Source organism: Branchiostoma lanceolatum, chromosome 1, assembly GCF_035083965.1.
Source record: "Branchiostoma lanceolatum isolate klBraLanc5 chromosome 1, klBraLanc5.hap2, whole genome shotgun sequence".
Taxonomy (NCBI): domain Eukaryota; kingdom Metazoa; phylum Chordata; class Leptocardii; order Amphioxiformes; family Branchiostomatidae; genus Branchiostoma; species Branchiostoma lanceolatum.
Genome location: NC_089722.1, coordinates 20701385 through 20721794, shown reverse-complemented (window position 1 = coordinate 20721794; position 20410 = coordinate 20701385). Strand labels below are relative to the sequence as shown.

At 43.5% G+C, this 20410-nt stretch overlaps 1 protein-coding gene across 1 annotated transcript in view; it reads left to right on the top strand.

Annotated features, from left to right (window-relative positions):
• Positions 1-6233, top strand: part of LOC136440534 (syntaxin-like) — a 53618-nt gene extending 47385 nt beyond the window's left edge. Inside the window, exon 10 of the mRNA XM_066436637.1 lies at positions 598-6233. The gene's annotated coding sequence lies outside the window, so the exon portion shown is untranslated. The remainder of the gene's footprint in view (positions 1-597) is intronic.
• Positions 6234-20410: the final 14177 nt, after the last annotated feature.

The following is a 20410-nucleotide window of genomic DNA, read 5'->3' as shown; positions in this document are numbered from 1 at the left end:
TCCCGACCTTCTCCAGACCATGGTTGAGAGTTAAGCCCTTGTAACACACAGCCGACCATGGCCTCCCAACCTTCTCCAGACCATGGTTGGGACTTAAAGCCCTGTCACACATAGCCACACCGACCATGGCCTCCAGACAATGGTTGAGAGTTTGTTATAAGCAAGGTCATCTGTGGTTGGGAGTTGGTCTGCAAGGTCGCCCTCTATCTAGTTTTTAAAAGTCATCAGTGCTAGCCAACTATGAATTTTGAAAAGCCAGGAAAGCCACTATTTTGATTTCATGCGATCAGAGGAACCAACCGGAGCTAGAATAGGGTGGATTCCAGGTTACTCCCAACCCAGCGCCTACCTTGGTTGGTAATTGGTCGGGAGCAAAGTCTTAGGAAGGTCCTAGATGTGTGACAGGTTTAAGGTGGCTTCAGCTAGCAAAGACTCTTGGAGTGCCCCCCTAGCAGTATGATGGAGTGATAGCGGCAAGCATGTCATCTGCCTACGACCTGTGGCAGTAATCTGAAACATCCTCTGATTACGATTCATCATTCACCTAACTTGACTGCTAACTTTTGTTCCCTGTTTTCTCCCCTCTGCTGGCCAAAGGACCACCTTTACAATGGTAATAACAGTCGAACTCGCAATGGAATGGAAATGGAAGCAGCAGAAAGGCAGAATCCCGTCACAAATACAAACATACAAGTACATGTATTATGGGTTGTCCCTTTGTCATGCCCATCAATAGAACAGTTCAGTTGTTTTTTTCTGTAATCATTTCCATCAATGCATATGTTGGTAGAGATTTCTATCTTGGCTTGGCAGTCTGGCAGAATCATCAATTTTTCCTGTAGAGATCCCGATTGGAGCCTCTGTCAACAGAGATTGTTGTCAGGATGCTGGGAATGTGTTAGGGTGGTCTCCCATTTAGAAATCCTGAGTTTCGTGTCAATTCATTGATCTAAAGTGACATAAACTCAAAATTGAAAAGTTTGGTCTGTCTTTTAAACAAATATCCATACAAAATTTGATCGGGATCTCTACCAGTAGAATCACGGATTATACTGGCAGGTATCTTGATTGCGATATCTGTTGACAAACTTCGATCGCAATCTCTACCGGAAAAATCGGCGCCTGCCAGCTTGTCACCTCTACCCAGACACATATACATTAACTTCTAGGTGAGTGAATCTCATGAATTAAAAAATTAGAACTCTTGGTGAAAAGGGTTGTACAACTTTTTCAGCTGACATTTTTCTGCAGTTCTATTAAAGGACTGTTGGATCATCAGCCCAGGAGTTATATCTAAAATTTTGTGATCAGCCAACTGTACAAGATGGGATTCTGCCTTTGTACTCAAAAGAACTGATGAGCTTCCCTTCTAGTCACATCTACATTGTAGCATTTCTTAACTTACGTAGGCTGTATTTATACACCTTGTTTGCAAGGTAGGATAGCCAACAAGGCCCTGCAGTTTTGGTCGGATATTCTCTTGAGATGTATACTTAAGCATCAGCCCTGTCCAAGGCTGTTGTAGAGTTAGGCGATTGTTGTGCTTAACTGTGGGAAGAGTAGAGTTAGGCATCATGGTGTGCCCAGCAAGAAAGATGATAGCTGGGGAAAGTTTGTGTACAAGTTGCTAAGCCTAGTGCAAAAAGTTTGGAAAGCCAAGTTTGGTCCATCATATCTCTCTGTTGCCGTTTATGATTAGGGTTTTGTGTTAAAAGCTTGTTTAGTCCCCTTTGAAAAGCCGCTTTTGTCATAGCAATGCTCTCAAATGATGTAAAACTCAATGTTAATCATAGAATAAAAGCAATGGAGATATGATTGACCAAACAAAGTTTCCAAACCTTCTATATTAGGTGTACTTGTCAGGTTCATGTATGTTTACTGGAGCGAACAATAACAGGTAAACTCTTACTTTGTCTTTCCAACAAACCACATCTACATAGCCAAGGCCTGGGCAGCTGTGCATGCAATGGTATAACCTAAGTAATATGGTGAATATTTCGCAGTATTGCCAATAATTTTTGGTTCCAACACCTTGTCTTCCAAATTAAGTTGGTATGCAGAGCCGTTGGTATTTTTTTTAGATAAATATTTGTGCATAGATTCAGTTCCATGGCATATTGTTATAGCACATCGGACTAGAAAGGGTTGAACATGTACATTCCAAGCTATTCGCACCTCTTTGTCGTACATTCCATTTTGCTAACCATTCCATTGCACGAGGTGCTCTGTATCTGGACTTTGAATTCTCCTTGAGCGTACTACTGATATTTGTCAATGAGGAAGCCCAGGAACAGATCACCCCATCATGTGTGTTATGAACCAGAATTCCACTAGTTATTAACATCCATTGCCATCACTTCAAGATGTGTGACCATTCACTGACCAATATCACTTTTCTTAACATAGGTAATTATTTATCATTTAGATACAATAGGAACACTTACTGTATGAATAATTAAAAAAAAAAGGAAACAACAGTTAATTAGGATGGTGTAAACTTCTCAGCCTGAATAATCTTGTGCTTGAATGTATGTTCCTAGCTTCGTGTTAGCACATACCACTGCCTGTGTAAGTATGACATATGGATGTATCAAGTGGACTGTACACTACTCCTTTGGACGACAAACCATGACGTCACACGGCAACAGCTACCAGCCAACCAACCAATCACTATTGCCCGGACAATCACGTGGTATAGAGTTCTAACCAATCACGCTTAGAATAAAGTAGTTGCATTTTGCCGGACAATCAGGGCAAAAATCAACCAGCCATGGTCGATCTGATTTTGGGGGGAACAAATGTGGAGCATTTTGAATAAATAGCTGTCTGGCAGTTTTACAAATTCACCAACAGTACGTGGTCCTTCACCTTAGACGTTACACCCAGCCGTGACGCCATGGTTTGAGTTCCAGACAGGTAGGTACAGGTAAACTCTTAAACAACAATGTTATGAAGACATGGTGCACTCCGATTTTTTTTCTATCACTGTATCCCATTGTTGATGAAAACATTCAAAGCATTGTGAAGACCGTCTGAATCATACGTTGTTGCGGCGGAATCTCAATTCAGAGCTTCCTTAAAGATTTGAATAGATGTCACAAATGCGCTGTAAGAAGGAAGCACGTTGAAACACTGGACTGTGTTCAGTATACCGGGGCTGTGGTGTGATGATGGTTGTGATAACCACACGTATGCGTGTTTTCTCTTGCTGCTGTAACCGACCCCTCCAGATGGTACGTAGCCAGCTGCCAGTGTGATTGTCCCAGCCTTGTGTAATCTTTACCTGTGACTATGCAGATCTCCGCCAATCGTTGTAGCTTCATGTTGTGTTCGAAGATGTGGAAGTCTTGTTGGTGCATGTTAAGCTACCTGGAATAACGCGTTTGAAGAAAAAAAGCACTGATCTGAAGGTACGAGTGCAAGGCAATGTGAGGCCGGAGCACAGTTTCCACGGATGACGTGCGACGATGACGGTTTCGGGGGAGGTCGCTCCTCACTGAGATTCAAGTAGTGCGAGTCTGCAAGTCTTGGCGGGAATTGGTCACCACAGGTATATTACATTGCAAAGTACCTTTGGATTCTTACGATAGAACTTCATTGAACGTCATTTGAATGTAATGAAAATGTAAAGAGACTATGATAGGTGTCTAGAGAGTGTCGGAAAGAGAACAGAGCTATACAGATACCATATCTTTGTTCAATTGGATCCGCGTTTCAAATCCTGGTGAAGCCAGTTGGTCGTAGTTTTGTGGAATGTTTCGAGTAACTCTAGGAGGTAATATTGCTGAAAAAATAAGGTGTGATTGAAATCTGCTCAACAACTTTAACTTGGTAGCGAACAAGGTTTTGATGTAGAAGATACGCTAATAATAATCTGTAATGTGTGTTAAAGGATGTAGTAAAAAAAGGGACGTAGGTATGTAGTTAGAAACATTTGTCTTGTTGAGAAGGAAACACGATTGGCAGCTGTCTTCATCGTAGCAATACTGACGTACAGGGCTTTTTTGGACGTGCCTACATGACGTCCGTATAGGTGAGGTAGCTTCTGGCTTGTGACCTACCATAGACAGATAGATAGATAGATGAATGTACAATTTATGAAATCCAGAATCGCCTGCAGCATTAACTGATCGTGGGGGAAAGTACAATTAACCCTTTCCGTTGCAGCAGATCTCTTAAAACACATGCAAAGGTGAATTGTCATCCTGTCTGTAATGCATATTAAAAAGCCCTGTATTAGAAATGATATTGTAATATGTATATACAATGGAAATGTTAACGTAGGCATCATGGAACTTTAAGGATGGTTTTCTGGACATTGACTGTCGAACCAGCAGCAACAGTACATACATAACTTGCTGCCTGCCCAACTCACCAAACTGAATATCGGTTCTATCGTCGATGGCAGGTTGTCTCGGCATATTTGTGAAATACATGAGGAAAAAAATCTGTTTGGTGAAGAACATATATGTCGAATATTATGGCAGTGATCAAGAAGCGATTTTACGCACTATGGGGTCTGTCCTCGGTGCTGAATATTTGTTGTTCTCTCGGCGCCCGGAAGTTTCACCTTGGACTACATTCCTGAGAGTATCTTAGAGTTTAACTGACCCGATTAGCACTAAATGGTGTTACATTTTGGAATCTACCAAAGCGTATTTCTGTTGAAGGGATGGGGATTTTACAGAGCCATACTGTTGTGGTGTTTTACGGAGGATTCGGGCAAACTATAACGTGTTTTTTTAAATGAATATTAGAATATCGAAGAGAACGTTATCTATCCAATATCTACGTTGTGTGTTACTTATATAAAGCTGATTATTTGGTTGTTACACAATAATATTTGTCAAGATTTGTAACAATCCGGACCAAATTTTCCCGGTTTTAAGTTCATGCCACTGAAGTGAAATGAACTTTGTCCCCATGACTTGTATTTGCAAATGTTCCTATCCATAACCGTTGAATTTGTATATACAATGTACGACGCTAGACGAACGAATAGTGTCCAACCAGAGCTGATTTTTCTCTGTTCATGATATCCCTTGTCCTCTAGCATTGGGCGCTGTGACTACGTGTATCGCTATATGAAACGAAGGAATGGTATTTTTGTCCCATTGTATTAAGATGGACAGGTGGTTTACTCCCAAAAGTTATAAGAATGACAAGATAACATGGATGAAACTTTGTATTAGCTGTACATTTTAGTAGCTAATGCAGTATAGATAACTTGTGAATGTCGGTCAATGTGTTCGTTGGTAAGAGTATGTGTCACTTACGTTTGTCGTACTACTAACGTCCGTTATCTATATTTGAATATGTCTAGCTGCAATTTAAATGTGAAATAGACTATGATTGGTCCGCACTAAAATGGCATGCCTGCGAAATCTGTCTTAGAAATCCACCATGTGTCCCAATCAAGGAACCTGTACCTTTAACAACGTACCCGTGTTTGACACAGTTTCGTTCCACAAGAGAGTATAAGTGGGGTTCTTCTGAACATATTCCTCATTGGTGGTCTAAGTGGCGGTGTATTTCGGCTGACTTCCCCCAAGTTCGTGTTGTGGCAACGGAAATTGAAATAAAGCGTTTAGCACGTTTGGTCCAAGTAACAAGGCTTCGTCCTTGTCCCAGAAACCGGTACAGTATTTCGGATTGGACAGATTCGGGCATTTCACTTTTGGCGCGCCCCTCAACCCCAAAGGGTTGAAACACTTGTAACATATCTATATAACATCGTAACTCAAAACGAGGGACCCTCTGTGTTTAATGTCCAAATGGGTGCTGACGACAAACCTACATGTATGTTGTGGGAAGAATAGAGCAACTAGTAAAAAAAATAATAATAAGACGAGTACGCCAGCCGTAGCTGTATCACGACAAAGGAATGCAAGCTGAGTAGATGCTGTAAAAACATGACGTCCTTTACCCAATATCACTGAACATGTGCTACTGTAAGAAAGTTGAAGACTGACCTTGGTACGTCTTGAGATTACAGTAGTCTGTGCGCGTGTCTCCTGTCTGTGAGTGTTTGTTTGGTTTAAGATGTCTTACGCAGGTTACGTCTTCAACTTTCTCATGATCTTGTTATTCTGTAGAGCGATTGTGACTTTGTACCTGTATCTTTCGTGAGGTCCGTAGATTTTAGAAGCCGTGTTGTATTCTGTATTGTACCGTGGCACATTACTCGACGGAAAGTAAAGAATTGCAATAAAATCATATCGAGGTAGTAGCTACCTCCTTTGTCCCGTGCGTCATTGATGGAATATTCCTCAGATGATTAAATAAACAAGATCTCATACCTCCGTGAAATATTTAGATTTTTCATTAAGAATATCTTGATGCCCCCAGATGACCCCGCGAGGGGCAAGGGGGGGGGGGGTTACCAGGCTAAGGCGGGCAGGCCTTCAGCCTGGCGCGGTATGACTCAAGGGTGGGAGCCGTCACATCCGTGTCAGGCAGGGCGTTCCACTGGGAATGGTGCGGGGGAAATATTGATATTTGTATGTGTCTGTCATGGCGTTGAGTGTTTGAAATTTGAGATGGTGACTAACCCGGCTGCGCCCCTGAGCTGGTTTCAGTAGACTGTCAGTGTTTATATTGCGGGTCATTGAGCATTTGTGTCACGCTGCTAGTCCGCCGGTAGTCATTCAGGGTCACAAGGGCGGCCCTGCGCTGGACGGCCTCCATCGCCTCTGTCCCTTTGGTAGTGTACGGGTCCCAGACGATGGCACTATATTCCAAGTGGGGCCGCACCAGCGCTTTGTAGCAAGTGGCCTTGACCCTAGATGGACAGTGGGTCAAATTGCTAGTGGCGCGTTGATATGGGTGTCCAACCGCAGATCGTCGGACAGTTGTACTCCAAGATAGGGATGGGGCTTCTCCACAGAGGGAGTACTGTGTTAGAGTGGGGTGCTTTTTACGGGTGATATGGAGGATGTGACACTTGGAGGGATTGAACGGCATAAGCCAACGATTTGCCTATCTGATAGCGCATCAAGATCAGACTGTTTACCTTGTGCGTCAGAAGGCTTGCTGGTGGTTCGATAGATCAAGCAATCGTCGGCAAACAATCGAACATGTGAATCTACGGAGCTGGGGAGGTCGTTAATGTACAGTAGGAAGAGCAAAGGGCCTAACACTATACCCTGCGGAACTCCAGGGGTGACCTTGACAGCTTTAGATGTTCCACCGTCAAAGACCACCCTCTGGGTTCTCTCCGTGACTGGCGCGAGGAAGGCCCTAAGCCAAGACTGAAGAAGGCCAGAAATGCCGTAGTGCTCGAGCTTCCTCAGCGCAATAAATAACTACGGTCACCTCTTAAGCTTGTGTCGTTGGCTCTTGTAAATATTTGGGTGTGAATATGTAACTTTGTTATACAGCACATGCTGTCTTTCATATCAGGGAACTAAGGCCCGATTTACACACAAGTTTTCTGAGTCGACTCTGGGCTGTGCGTGAGGAGCTTTGGGCTGCTCAAGTGGAGTTTTCCTACTAGAAAGTGCTAACCTAACTTTACACCACTTTACACGGCTTTCCTCACCCCACCCAGGTGTAAAAATGGGAATATTCTTCTCTGTACGTGGCACTGTTAATATAAGTTATGAAAAACTTGAGTACAGTGCCACGTCGTCCTTGTCTGTCCAAAAGCGAAGTAAAATAAAATGATTACGCCACACTCAAAGTTAACGTGCGTATATAAATTTAGCATCGGAACTAGTATATCATGATCGCAGCGGGGAAATAAGCTTTTTGTGGGTAAATATAGCACCAGAAGATTGCTTCAGCCGGCCCGAGATTAAAATTCATGCAACCTTATCGGAACAGCTTAGAACGACCTTGATATAACATTCCTCTTGCGCATGAAAAACCTAGGTGACGCTTCTAGGGACTACCACGGAAAACAACTGCTCCCTGTGATATCTCAATGTTCTTAGTTTTTAACGAATACTTCAGCTTTGTAAATATTGAGATCAATGTCATATCGTCAGTTCAGCGTTCATCAGATGTTTTAAATGTTCGCTATGTGAACATGGTTTTAACAAATACTCCATGTTTTAACCGTACCACACAACCTTCCTAAATTTAGAGCAGCTCCCCCTGAAGGTGTGTGTACATATATGTAACTGCCAACACAATTCAGACTTTATTATTTCAAATCTGCGAAGTGGTATGTTGTTGAATAAAGATTTCAAAGATGAAATTTCGTGATCGCCAAGTTTTGACAAGTCACTCCAGGCGTTGTCCACGGCCATGAAACCAGAGTGCTACCATCATCCCCCAAGATGGAAGGATACCTAACAAATACACCAGTTAGGTGCACTCCAAACCAACCCACACCGGCCTGTTTCAACAGACTTATCAAACTGACATCCGAGCTAAAAGCACTTGTCATCCCATCCTTTCCACCCCCGCACGGCAGTCTTTTATCACCAATTGTAGATTGGTCCCCCGAAGGGTGCCTAAGTCTCTTAATCCTTGCAGAACTTGACGGATCCCCCGATTTGGTCTTCATCTAGCGTTCCGTGCCAGGACGCTTGCACAATTGCGCACTCCATCAAACTGTCGGATCCATCTCATGTGTGCTGGGGGCAGCCTCGAGAATTCACGAACTTGAGCGCCATTACGGATTCGTGTCCCCAGGCTGATTTGCAAGTGTGATGTACCAGTAACTTAGCAGCATTGCTATGAATTATCAATGGTATTTTAGTATTGTAAGCTGACATGACGTAGGCCGAAAGATATTTCAAAACGGAGGATATGGAGGAGGGTTGGTCCAAATGAAGCTAATCCCAAAGGAGCCTGTAACGGTGGTGTCAGTGTTGCTCCCTGGCAGTTGAGGACTGAATTACAGCCAGCTATCCGTGAGAATGATGAAATGATTGACGCAGCTGTCGGGCTTGCGGCGTGCGTGTCCATCGGAACACCATAAAAAATATACCCTGCCCTTAGGTCAAAATTTAGAAAAATATCTGAAAAATCTCTAGAAATAACCCGTTCCCATGTCAAAAGTAGATGAAACACCGTATATATAGATAGAATCATGTTGTTGTCGAATGAAGTGTCTCGTTTTTGTAGAGTAATATAAGGTGTCACTCCTCCAATTAAAGACCAATCTGTCTCCATTAAGAACGTAGACGTAGATGAAGAGACACGCATTTTGAATGCTTTCGCTAATACAGCTATAGATATAGATATCGCAAGCAATCGCCCATTCTTGAACGCCAAAACCGTGACGTCCCTTTCGTTTTATTCACGTAACAGAACCAGCTCATTGTCACATCCTGAATTAGAGCACTTATCAGTACCACTTTGCGTCCACTTTGTAAACTCATGAGGAAACCCCCCCCCCCGTTGTTTTATATATATGACCCTGCATAGGCTTTAAGGTTTTTTTTACGTTGATGTAAATCGTCCATCTCGTGTCCATGTCCTCAGAAACGAGGTTGTCCTAACTATATACTGAAACATACGTAGTAAAAGTTTCCTGGTGAGAACCGTTAGCAGCATATTCAAAACACTCACGGTCTCTCCACGTATGTCTTTTATTTGCTTTTATAGCATAGCAGCGGGTACGAATGTGTGTCCAGTATGTCCGCGATGTTACCGCAAGACTCCGGACAAATGTCCAGTGCTACCTGACCTGCATGCCAACAGGGACACTAAAGAAGCCCCTGGCTACGGCAGGTGTCGGGCCAAATTATGGCCGGCTGACAAATCATTGCCTACATACTTTGGGGATCTTTGGGGAGGGGGGGGGGTATACCTGAGAGAAGTGCGTCGCGTCCGTGGGGCGTGGTGATTTCTTAGCAGAATTTTGAGTGGATTTTGAAAGGAGACACTAACCCTGACACAGCCCTGACTCTAACTCTAACCCTAACCCTATCTCTAACCCAACCCTGTCCCTAACTCTAGCCCTAACCCTAACTTTAACCTAACCCTAACTCCTACCCTAATACTAAACCTAGCTCCACGCAGGCGCAGTACCTTATCTTGCAATCATTTCGCCAGGCAATTATTTGGTGCGACACCGGACACGTTACGCACGGGTTTGCCGTCTATGGTCATGGGAAGACATACGCCGGGTAGCATGACATGATTATATCGGGCAGGACCTTGAAAGGACCGGTGATGGATATCAACTGACCATCAGCGGAACTGACCGTCACCCGGTGTCTCAGCGTTCCCCCCGGTTCAACCCGACATTATCTACGGCTTGACATAGTGAATTCGAAGTGACATACAGGCATAAATCAACCGTTCGCTTCAAATCAACAGAAAGTTATATCAAAGCCAGAGTGCATTGGTGTTCCTTTGGCCTTCAAGATATCGGCACAAACCTAAATAATAAACGATAGAACAAGTATTTAGAAGCGTGTGAATTAACTCAGTTTGGAAAAATGATGCCATTGGCATGGACAGTGTAATTGTCGGACATATAACGTGCTCAAGGCACCTCCTCAAACACAGGACCCACAAGCAGAAATCTTCGCTTCAAATCAACATAACGGATATGTCAAAGACAAAGTACATCGGTGTTTCGTTAGGATAAGATACCGATACGAATTTAGATATAACAAGAACTATCTACCACTAAAAAATTAAGACCACAGCATGTCCAGAACACGAAATATCAAAACCGGAGGTCCACTGTAGTACCGTACTAATCCGGCAAGGGGCCCAACATTAAATAGTCATCTCTTCTTTTTGGGCCATCCCCTAGCAACATACAGAATATCATGAAAATCTATCGCGACGACTTCTCGCGTTATGCTGTTCACAGACACACACATATCCGTAAACATAACCTTCTTGACGAAGGTAATCAAAGATAGAACACACATTTAGAACCGTGTGAATCACCTATGGACGAATTATGTAATTGGACAGTGGATATTGCATTGCAGTATGTGTAAATCTATCTGCAGGTCTACAGGTGAAGCCCCTGTCACACGTAACCAACCATGACCTCCCGACCTTCTCCAGACCATGGTTGGGAGTACGTCGTTAGCAAGGCCATCCGCGGTGGCTGGGAGTTGGTCGGCGAGGTTGCCTTCCACTGCGCCAGGCGACTCATGGACGTCATGGTACATTTTAAAATGTCGGTAATATTCGATCAGAGACGTGAATAGAATCGGGTGGATTCCAGGCTAATCCCAACCCAGTGCCGACCTTGGTTGGGGAGTGGTCGTGGGAAGGTCCTGAATGTGTGACGGGGGCTTAAAGTCTGTGTCCTTCTGGTCCAAGGATGGCAGACGCTGATCAGGCAGATGACAGCCAACAGGTGCAAGGATTACCTCTTCGCTCCTAAGTTACCACACCCTACGCCATAGATACCACCGAAACGTAATCCCCGTCTGATGTCAGTAGTACAGTAGTAACCATTAGCTAAGATCGCTATTCACATACTTTTCATTGCTGAAATATATCTGTAGAAGAGCTGCCTTGTAAAGATTACCCGGTCGGGTTTAAGCCCATTATCTTTGGATCGAACGCTGCTCCTTAATTGTGACAGTCGACAGACTTGTTTCTTATATTTACTGGGCGGCAGCTGCACTGCGGGAAGCTGTGCAAGCTTGCCGGGGTGTTGGCTAAGGTGGCCATGGCCCATACCGTAACACTGACCTTTACAACGTGCTATCTTTGTCACCAGGTCATATAAACCGGCCAGAACTTGTCAGCTGATATCTCATGTCAGACACTTGTACCACTGTCCCGGAATTCAGGTCGGAGTGCTGTCACGGTCACACTGGCTGTACTTGTACTTGGCGATGATTTATGATCTGATGACAAGAACGTTTCTAAATTCCAGGACAGTGTTGTCAGTGTCGGCGTGCGCGCGTTTGCAGATGTGTGTGGATCATTTCTCTGTGCTTTGTCCTTTAGATATAAATGTTAGTGGATTAGGTTTTAAATCCTGAATTGTGTTCCCAACGCCGATTGCATGGCACGGCTTGTTCAGCATTGTGAGCCTAGTTTTTCGGGTAAAACATTATAGTCTGGTGTCGGTTTAAATACTACACTATTCGATGAAAGTCACGGTAACGCCTTCTGTTAAATGATTGGCCACATTAACTTTTGCCTGTCGTGCGAAACAGATACAATATAAGAAGAACAAATAATTCAGAGATCGCATTCCTGTTCACTACATTCCCACAAGGACCTAAAAAGTACGCAACTGCCTCAAAAGTCTTAAAAGACTTCTCATGCGGCCTTAAGTTGGATCATGGAGTGAACCTATGTAGGACGCAGTGCCTCTTAAAAGTGTGACGTCAAAAACTAATGCTTATAAGCTGTATAGGGATGATGAACTTATCTTTAACTGCGACAAGCCCGCTTGATACCCACATAAAGCAGTTTCGTAACGCCAACGCGGCTCCCTGCTATGTGTTATACAGATCTAATCAACAACTTATTTCACCGCGAGAGAGATAGAGAAAATTATGGATCAATCCAATTTGCTATTGTGTAAGTGCAGTAGGGTTTGGGAACATATCAAAAGAGATGAGTTGGCTCACTACATCATGTGCCCTTCGGATGTGATGATGCAATTTCAAATCGAACAATTCTCTTAAATTGATCTTATGATAAGATCGCCATACATGAATGATGGACATGTACAGGATAACATGTTTAACACATTCGGCCAATGAGAGCGCAAAGATTGATGATTCGTGCAACGCAGTGACGATGAGCATCGTATTATCCTCTGATCAAGATTTGCCTTGATGCTTACTGTTCTGCCTCACAGGGGCTTTCCAGCAGATCCGTGCGCGGATTATCTACGTCAGAGTCTATCTGTACTTCCTTATCAGTGCCGCTTGTTTAAACAGATCAATGCAACAGATGGTTCCCTTGTGGCCATTTTCCCTTTGAAAGAAACTCACGCAGAACATACTTTATTAATGCGTGACGTCAGAAATCAGCGCATTGCGTTCTAAGAGGATGATGAGATTAGCACAAGCAGTATGCGGTATGAACGAGTATGCTTTCTCAGTACTCCAACAGAATGGATAGATTTTCCAGGGGTAAAAGCTTTAAGGTATGACGCCTTTCGCACGTTGCAGAGGAGACGAACTCCTATGACATTGCGTCCAACACTGGGCGACGACGATGTCCTGATGTGGAGACGTGATAGACATTAAGCATATTTGAGCGGGCGTTGACACGGAGTGGCTGAGGCGGTAGCCTGGGTGCCTGACCCATCGCGCTAGACGATAACCGTTTCGGCTGGGAAAGCCACAGGGCCCGCTACCAAAGTTTGCACCCTCTCTACAATATCTATAGCAGGGTCTAAATCAGGGGGGCCTGTTGTATAATTTCCTCGGGGCAGGTTGGCCCTAGAGCCGAGGAGCGGGCCTGTCGGTAGTCCCTGGAAACTGAGTCTGGCATCCAGGCTATGGATGCGGGAATGCTAAGACGGCGTCTCCTGTACGTACAGGCAAGGCCGCAACGTGAAATATGGCCCGATTGTCAGAGGCTAGAATAAGGCTAGATTTGTGACACAATCGTTTGTCAGTTAGTCAATTACCGTTCGCTAACCTAACTAGAGGACGAATCCTGATGATAACTTCGCACCGTATACGTAGTCTAAAGAGGTTCTATGTCTAAAACGGATTACACATAAATACGTACGAGGGTAGCACCATAACAATATATATAGAAAACGACCTATAACATTTGCTGCAGTGGTACAATCAATAAAGTCACAGTGAAAAAAATATATTTTGACTGCAACGTGGTATTTGGGTCAGTAGGTAGTCAGTAGGCAGCTCAAATGATACAAAGTTGTAATAAATTCAAACACAGACATGACGGAATGTTGGAAATGTGTCTGGTGTGAGTGCTGAGGCTTTGGACAGACGACTGCTGCTAATTCCTGGACGCTGTTGCAATACGTAGCCAACATGGCGTTGGGTTCTCAACACTGGACCAGAAAGTAAAACCATCCACACCATGATGGTCGTGGAGCGTTCTAAGTCGTTGTGAGAACTGTAGATGATTTATGAACGATGGTATTGAATATGATAAGTAGGGCTGTGCATGGGAGGCCTGCGGTCGGACGCAGTGTAGGTCCACACGCTTTTGATGTCGGCTCGGGTGCATGGATTACCGCTTCGTATTACCCCGATTGACTGCGCCAATGACACAACGGAACACCACGCAATCTGCGACATAAAGTAGGACACTAGGGACGATTTCAAAAATAGAAGACGGCTCAATGTCGGGAATGTGCATTTGACTGAGAATTGTGACACTGTCTGGCGGGCGCTAGTCCAATTGAAGTTAATGTCCCATAGAGTACTACAGGGCAGCCCAGTTTTACAGGAACATTGTGTTGCACGCTCCTCCTCTGCTGCAGTGCAGTGGAAACCAAAGCAACGTGAGCCCTGTTTTAGGACTGCTGCCAGAAGTATAAATGGCACCTTACATAAATGCCTCTCGTTCTGGGCATAGCCCGGGTTCGGTTTTGGCAGTAATGATGCTCTCTTGTTGCTGTCAACCGTTGCACGACTGTATAAGATAACAGGCGGGGCCCCTCTCACATTTACAGGCGTCAGGGTTTAGTCCAAGGGTAGATCCATTTCAGCACGCTCCCTTCTCCCTCATTAAAGATGCACGTCCTCATCAACCCTCCCTGAGCCGATGGCCTTTGCCTTCTCGAACGATCACCTCACGGGTACTAGTATTTCTAGCCTCCTTACAGGCTTTTTAGGAGCACCGGCGTATATCTTAGAGGGAGTTGATTTTACCTGGCCTACTGTTAGAAAGCCTGCAAAGGAGGCTAGATATTTCCTACGCGTCCTAGAAATGAACGTGACATCATTTGTAAATTCAAGACCACCAGTCACGGTAGGATGGATTTTGATCACGTGGGCGAGTGGACAGCCTGTCTCCAGCTGTCAGTTATGACTGATGGCATGTCAACTATCTCCGAACTTCCATCGCCAGAGGTCATTTCTTGAGAGACTATCTCACACACACACACACACTGTACAGCTAGATCGTGATGTACGAATTGATCGGAGCAAGCTTCAGTAGATACACAAGCCTTTATAATTTGTGGTCAACTTTAAAAAAAGAAACCCGTTTTTGAATTGATAACCGCAAAATAAGTGTTACGATACCGTCCTTCCTCTGAACTACTGTTGCGCTCGCAATCACTTTTAAATGCTGTAAAAGCATTTTGATTAGATGGCTGAAAACAAGAGATGCACGACCTAACGTTAGGTGTAACAAATCGTTTTCAATATTACCAGTCCCCGCCACGTGCCTGTGAAGCCCGTGCGTTACGCTGAAGAGCGGTTATACCGGCTGATACTGATACAAATACTTTATCATTGTCACATGATATGCTGGAGTAGCTAGATATAGTTCTGATAGTTTACAACAGAATTTTACAAGCTGGCGTTTTTCTAATCCGTGTCTGTCTTTCTGGAGCGAACTTGTGACTTGACACAGCCTTTCGTGCCATTATTCATTTGTACATGAGCACAATTCATCGATTGATTTGTGTTGAATGCAAAAACTGAATTTTGCAGTGCCGATTCATCTGTTGTGCATAGAAAAAGTCGTTTTCAGCAATCTAGTTAGTATTTTTGTCTCAGACACATGAATAGTACAGTGCGCACAACGTACGTTTAGAGTTAAGACCATTGTAGTGCCTAGTGGCACATAGGGCATCAAGTTTCCTTGCTGCTTCAGTAGCAGAGTATATTTTTACAGAGGCATCTCCTCAAATAGAATTTACGTCCCTTCCGAAAGGCGGGTGCAACCCCAACCAAGACGTCCTGACATAGGATTGAACCCGGGGGTCTCCCAGTTAGCAACTGATTGGAACGAGGAGCTAAACTGTGAGGCTGCTACCAGTTGAGCTACAGGGACATCCCTGCACAGCATATATGTACCTAGTTCACATTAAAGGTTCAGATAACGTACATGTACCCCTTGGGGGTCAATGACCGCGAGTAGACGTCAGACTCCGACCGTGTTTGAGCGGCCATCGGCCATGTTCTAGTGCTAACAGACTATCACCACTGTAAGACACACGTTCATCCCTATCTGGTACACAGACATCATATTTTCCACGTGCTGTTGTCTGTCCAACTCCTATATCCACCTACAAACTAGTAGGTCAATGTCTTTGTATGTGCTTCATTCCAAAGATCTCCAAAAGCGACCGAATGATTCATACTTGACGATAATATAAAACATATACTATACATCTACACTATTCTGTAGTTCGATATGTAGTATAGAATTTAGAACTGTTGTTTGATAGCTGTTGCCATACATTGTACCATGTACAATTGTCGAGCGGCAAAGTTAAACATTCATTCATTCATTTAAGTTTGGAAGGCAATGATGGTTAAAACGCGTACGGTTGAAACAAGAGCTTTTAAAAAAAGCTGGCGTTTCGGCTACGTTTATAAGTGTGAATTGTCTTTTCCCTTTACTTGAAGTAAAATCTGCCAGAGGAAGTCACTCAAGGGCTGTTCAGTCTATAAGAAAAATTGTCATTTTGGGAAATGAGTACTGTTTTAATAGAGAAAGGCAGATTGGGGAAAGCAATTTTGAAGTTACGTCACTTAACTTAAGTGCTTTTGAAAAAGCTGGTCTTGGCCTACAACTTGTACTTATTTGTAAAATGTATAATAGGCTCATTATAAAAGCTATCAATGTAATTATGTACATGGCACGCAATAAAACATAAAATTTGAAAAAGCACCATTGAATCATCAGCACTATGGTAATTAAGTGAAATAGAAGTTCATAACAGCTAAGGTTCTATCTAAAATGACTACCAAATGTCAAACAAATCAACAGCTACCTCATCCGTATTATTCTGGTTTCCGCATTTACAACATTTCTTCCTTATTTTCCTGGGTAATTTTGCTAAAATTCATGAAAATTCCCATAGTTTTGTGCCGAGGGGCGCCACTTTCCACGTCCGTGTTGTCTGAATGAAGTCGATACTGAACAATGGAGCATTTGCTACTGTAACAAAGAATCGCTGTTTTGCAAACAACATCAAGAGCCTCTGTTTACATCGGGGATAGAAGTTTAGTGGCGAGTGTTTTGCAAGAATCATCTTACCGCGCATAGGAGCCGCTGCACGGTATTTTCCATTACAATGAACAGAAAAATTCGAATGCCGGGTTTGGAATCTATGAAGTCCTGTTCATAAGACAAAGGCCTTGTATATATTAAATGAATATTTAAAAATAACAAATATAAAATATTTCTTTATTTATTAATGAAAAAAAATGATATTCATAAATATGATATTGATAGATTAATATAATATCAATATATATTTTTGATATTCAATATCTAAAAAGAAAAAGAAATCCATGCACGGAGACGAACCCGGATCTTCTGGGTCCGAAGCGCTTCGCGTTGCCAGATCGGCCAAGCTGCGGTATGTAACCATCACACTGGACGTAATACTATAACCTTACTATATGGTATCATTTATGCCGATTTTTGGTCGTTTTCTTGACGAAATCATTTTTTTTCTTCTGCAATCTTGTGGAATAGATGTAATATGGTCATTTTTCAGGATATCAAAGTCCGAAACCACAATGCAATGATATTTCCGAACAGTTGTAGCAGTTACATGCGGTCGCCGTCCTGTGTCACATGCAAATCTGCGCCGTCCTGTGTCACATGCAAATCTGCGACACAGTGTTGAACCAAGCTTCCCTGGTCCCTGGTCCTTGCTTGAAGCCTCCTTGCTTGAAGGTAAAAGCGAGGAGAATGCGTTTCGGCGCGCATGCGCCGAAACGCAAAAATGAGGACTACGCGAACGCCTATCGGAATTTCACCCCCAGCTGTTTTAGGACTGTAGCCCTTTCATGAATTTTAGTAGTAATGCCCCCTTTTCACTTTGACGGTGATCTCTGACCGACCGTACAGCGACCAAAATCGGATTTGTGTGACCCTTGATTTTATAATTGGAATATGATGCAAGACGTAAAAGACCTGGGAAGCGATCAGAGGAGCCAAACGGAGCTAGAATAGGATGGATACCGGCTAGCAAATCCCAGCCTCCCTTGAAGACTTCTACCAGGGCCGGGCCTTTAGCGCACTAGTGCTGAAGCAGTCGTTTGACAAACTCTATCAGTGGTTACGCGGTTAGGCAACAGGGAGAAGGTTAATATTGATGTTTACGATACTTTTCTTCAAGAGTCGGCAAATACTATGACAATCATTTGGCACATTCGTATGGAGGCTATACATCAAACTCTTTCTACAAAGATTGCGCCAACGGAATGCCCACCACGTGGTAATATGACCCATCTTTCTCAAGCCATCCACGTGCTGTGTAATACCAGAAATTGTGATTGATGCAAGTAATATAAATCAATCGACCAATCAACCGATCAATCAGCTTATTTGATTGTTTTGCAAATGAACCACGAAAGGGTGAAGGAAACGCAGTTGTCCACCGCAAAAGGAAGGCGAGCTGTCAGTTTGCGACAGAGAAGGGCTTGTTTTGCGGGTTGGAGCAGATATTTGGAATTGCCACATGTTAGAGCGTGGGCGGGTGGAAACCCCTTTAGGACTCCGCCTCCATCATACGATACTTATCCCTTATATTCAGTGCATTTCTCATAGCTTTGAACTCCAGAGACAGAGAGGGAGAGGGAGAGAGAGAGAGAGAGAGAGAGAGAGAGAGAGAGAGAGAGAGAGAGAGAGAGAGAGAGAGAGAGAGAGAGAGAGAGAGAGAGACTGAGACTGAGACTGAGACTGAGACTGAGACTGAGACTGAGACACAGAGGGGGAGAGGATTTTCTTAGGACTATGATGAGGACAAAGCGGCCTGCAGAACAATGACGTTTGATGACGCTTCTATCACGACGTGGCACGAAGAGAAATAAACAGCCACCGCGCGTGTTTGTGATTTTTGAAAATCCATCTGAGATATGGAAATTAGGAAAGGAGGTTTAAAATCACATGCGTTTCCATAAAAGGTTGAATTATCACAATTAAATTCAATGCAAATACAGAGTACAACCGATTACATGAATTGCAAATTGAAAGCCAAACAAAAGTTACTACATGTAACTAACGTTAGGCGTTGTACAGGGATGGCCGATACATACACACTGAAAGGACAGGTACTATCCACATCATCTCCAAGCAGATCTATCGGTGGCAAGGCAGAATCCAAAGCAACAGTGGTTTGCCCTTTTGATACTGCCTTGCCACCGATAGATGGAGATTACTCTCCGCATTGGTCGTGACTTCATAATGTGCCAACTAACCCATCTCTTTCGTCAACTTCGAAATATTTTCGGCAGGGACCGTCGGGCAAGCTCCGCTAGAACTAAGTAGGAATGTTTTAAAATAAGAGAAGAAAAATAGAGATATATAGGAACAGAATGGTATCTGAAAACTTTTTCTCCATCCTTGAACTTCTTTATATGCGATTTCGAGGACGCACGCCGTATCCGATGAGGACAAATACTAGGCGTGCGTCCTCCCGTGAGTCTCCACGTAAGGTATCAAACTCCAAATTCGTGAAACTAACCTCTTTCAACATTTATGCATCACGTGCATAAATAGACGTGTTGTTAGGTGTCCGGTGCAATTATGACATTGCATCAATTGTCATCCGTTGAAAAGACAAGGTGTTATCAAGACGTGGAATTGAAAGCCTGGTAGTGCCTTTACAGAACTCCAGACGTTGTTGTTTCGAACTCAGTCATTTCAATCTTTGTTTGAATTCGACATGAATGAATGAATGAGGGAATGAATTGATTAATTAATGAATGAATGAGTGAGTTAATGAATGAATGAATGAATAAATGAATGAATGAATGAACGAACAAACGAATGATGGAATGTTCGAACAAACGGATGATGGAATGAATGAATGAGTGAATGAAGACCTTTATTGTACATTTTGCCCAACCGAGCTGAGAACACGTCACAACAAAGACACGTGTTGGTGAAAGTATAGTAGTCTAGCATGTATACGTTATATACGGTTTGGCCTCCTCTTGCTTCTTGTTACAAGTGGTGAAATGTCGGATTGCATAGGTACTAGGTTCAATGGTCAGCTATTGATGTAAATGTCATTTCACCTCTGTTAGGTTCTTTTGTGTTCCTGTAAAATGTTGGGCGTGAGTCAGAAAATTAAGGTGTAATCAGCCAACCATGGCGCCTAGCCTGCAAGCAAGACCGGTCCACCTTCAGTGCATAATCGGTGCACCTTTTGCGTCGGCTTATTCGGCCTTCCTTTATAAGGCCATGCGGTAGGCTTTTTTCGCAGATTCAGGAAATGACTGGAGTCAGTATAAGCTACACTTTCAACAACGTCGACAAGAATACACACTTCCCTTCTGTCATCACCTGCAAAAACATATGGGATCTAGTATATAGGGATACTTTATGATGACGTTCC